We start from the raw sequence: 3,628 nt of genomic DNA, 5'->3' as shown, positions 1-3,628 counted from the left end.
CAAAGGCCCGCAGAAGTAATGGCGGACACCGCTTCAGAATTATTTTTTATACTATCCGGCTTCAAGGGTCTTACAGCCCATCACAACATGTGCAGTTGCAATAAATGCCAAAAAAAAGGGTACGAGGCACGGCTACTTTCACCACGACCACGCCGGGGTGCGAGGAATTGAAGGAATGTAACAGGTATGCTGGTAGAGACTTCAAAATAATACCATACAATTGTTTTATATATTTATATCGTCGATATATGAATTGCAAACTAAGAGATACCTACCAAGTATAACCGTAAATGGAGTATTTGCATTGAGAAATATGAAGTTAAGATACCGGAACGGGAAGAGGGTGTCATGGGTCTTTAGCCCTAACTACCAAATAATATTCAGGTTTAACAATCAATTCAAGTGAAACTCTATTAATATATCTTTCTGTAATTTTTATTGAATTGTTTCGTTTGTGTTTTTTTTTAAATCAAAGTGATAGTGCAATTTTCTCATGCTCGAAGTAAATATGTAATATGCTGATGTGCAAACTCTGTGTTTTTGCGGTTTTATTGTGTTAGAAGTGTCTGTGAAGAAGAAGTAGAAGTTTTGTATGTCCTAGCGTGATTAAACTACTATCTATCTTTATTATTATTTTATATAAAGTAAAGGACCTCGCAAGTTGTGATTTTCTTTCGTGCCTACTGAGTAATAATATAACAAACGTCAACCATTATACCAACCGGTAGATATTACTTACTCGTGCCTCCTGGAAAAAAAAAAGGTCCACCTAGAAATTCCTATATCTACAAGCTGCGCTACCTGTGCTACACTACACTTATACAACAGGACAAAGTCCACCTTACCGAAGCTCACCGTACGCTACGCAAGCACATACTTGGTCGTCGATCAAGAAACTTATGACCACTACCTGCCTTCTTCATTATCGCAAGAAAACGCAGCACTCCACGCAGCTCTGGAATATAAAGAGAAAGAGAGGAAGGAGGGACGCCCGATATATACGTGGGAGGACTCACTTAACCACGACATTCGACACTATACTTACTAACCGACCCCGATCCTATTGGGAGTACATATCTGAAAACAGAAGCAGCCTAAAAAAAACAAGCGGAAAAAAAAATATACAAACAACCGGAAACGGACACGGAATCAGAGCCAGAGGAAACGGAAAACGGTGGCGGCACTAGCGGTAGGATATCTAATACGGAGCCCCAAGTGACCTAGCACGCTTTGATTAGATCAGAGATTACGTAATAAAGACAAGATGAAGAAGAAGACATGAAGAAGACAGGAAGAAAAAGCAGTCATATTCCCTCACAACCAAGTATTTATTACACACCAAGTATAGTATCTATCTACCCCATGCTGACTTCACGATGCCTGTATTCGGGTCGGCTCAAAATTTCCCGTCTCTCCTACTATCCTGACTGCAAACCCTACACTCCAGTCCTATCTACTGGGTGCTCCGGTGTCTCGGGCAGGCTGCGGGCGCCTACGGAGGGGTGGCAGGGGTTGTTGCATAATAATCTGGTTTGCGCGCGTACTTTGTTTGATTTCGCGTTTGAGGCTTAGCCGGTGTGAGGTGACGCTGACACCTCCACTGACTCGATGCCGCTTAGGTTGAATCAGCAGAGTCATACGAGCTTACAGGGCTATTTGCCTCAACTACGCCTCCCCCCTGTAGTCTCCTCTTCCTAGTCCTTGCTGCAGGATCTGCTGGCTGGAGTTACCCCTAGTATCAGTAGTATCAGTATCAGTATTGAAAAAGTTTTGTCATCGGGTTCTATTGGCCTTAAGAAAAAAGAGTTATTAACTGCGTTGTTCATGGGGATTTTTTTCGTATATGTAGAGTGGGCATTTGCAATGGAGGTGAAAAATATATTGAAGATATTTGCTACTAATTTAGGATCATTTTCTAGGCTACCATCACCCTTTTTAATTTGAATGTTATTTGGACAACTGAGTTTGTTTTTATTTGTCTCTCTATTTATTATTTGCCACATTGATTTAGTTTTGTTTTGGGCTTTTTCAAAAGATTGTTTATTGTGGAGTTTTTTGCAGTTGTACATGGCTTTCCGTAGAGTTTTACAATAGTTTTTATAGTATTTTCTTAAGACCTCACTTTTTGACTGTGATACAAGTAGCTTTAGGAGTCTTTTGTTACGACAGGAGGTTCTTTAGACCTTTTGTTAAGTCTGATTTTTTGGGTTTAATAACAATTTTAGTTATAGGAATGCATTTACGTAAATAGTGTTAACTCTTTGTTATACATACTATGTACTTTCCGATACTTTTAGTTTTAGTTTTATTTTTATTATCAGTTCTGTTGTACACTTGTAGATTTAGTACCATAACCTATATAATAATATAGGTATACTTAATGTTATCTCCGGGGTGAGAGCCTGGTGAACTGTAATACAGGTTTATACCTAGTTCAGACTCCAGTCTCTCACAAAGGATCACAACGGCATCTCTTATTTTAATTTTTGTTATCTTACTGTGAAACTGTTACAAATCCTTTGTGAGCTGATAAATAAATATTTTTATTTATTTATTTTATTTATTATTTTATTTATTTAGGGCTGTTGTCAGGGTTTCGCTGAATGAGTTATAGTTATCATTTACTGATTTTCTTAATGTGATTACATTATCCCAAGGTACAGTTTCGATTTCTTTCTGAAATTTAAGTATGTTTGATTTTGAGAATATTGTTTTGTGGATAATCCGGTTGCGCAATATTGGGTTTATGTTAGGGATATTGAATAAAATACCTCTATGGTCTGAGAAACCTAATTCCTTAATGTCAAGTTTTTCTTGATTTGTTTTGGAGTTGGTAAACAGTAAATCAATACAGGTAGCGCTAGAGCTAGTGATTCGAGTGGGTTCGTCGACTTTTTGACAAAAGTTATATTCTAACAGATTACGTCTGCGAGCGATATTCGAAATTTTATATTAAAGGAAAAAATGGAAAAATTACGCTTCCGGCAGGACTTGAACCCGCAACCGCATTACTGTCCATTTTTAACCCGGATAAAGGGGTCCCTGAAATCACTGCGAACCGGTTACAGCGTTACGCGATATTTCTGTCCGCTTACAATTTTAAAATTGAATATGTTTCTAGCGCTCATAACTCCGCGGATTATTTGAGTCGAGCGATTATTGAAACCCGCCGCGAGAACAATAGCCCGATAGATAAGGCGACATATGTACATTTCGTGTGTGAAGGTCAGCAGTACTTCACTTTAAAGGATATAAGCCAAGAGTCTCGCAATGATGCTATTCTTTCATTAGTAATGGGGTACGTACAAAGTGGCTGGCCACATAAGGTCAATGACCCTTTAATAAAACCATATTATAGTTGTAGGCACGAGTTATCGGTCGAGCAAGATTGCTTAATGAGGGGCCATAAAATTATTATTCCCGTTAGGTTGCATAAGCAAATTTTAAGCGAATTACATAAGGGTCATTTCGGCGTAAATAAAATGAAGTCAGAAGCGCGGGAACGACTGTGGTGGCCCGGCTGTCGGCTGATATTGAGCGCTGTGTAGCATCATGCAGCGTGTGCAGCACACTCCGCGCCGCCCCACCACGCGTCCCTCTTGTGCCCTGGCCTTATCCAGCTGCTGCA

Source organism: Cydia amplana, chromosome 3 (genome assembly GCF_948474715.1).
Source record: "Cydia amplana chromosome 3, ilCydAmpl1.1, whole genome shotgun sequence".
Taxonomy (NCBI): domain Eukaryota; kingdom Metazoa; phylum Arthropoda; class Insecta; order Lepidoptera; family Tortricidae; genus Cydia; species Cydia amplana.
The sequence above is the reverse complement of the archived record's forward strand: the minus strand, read 5'-3'. Positions refer to the sequence as shown.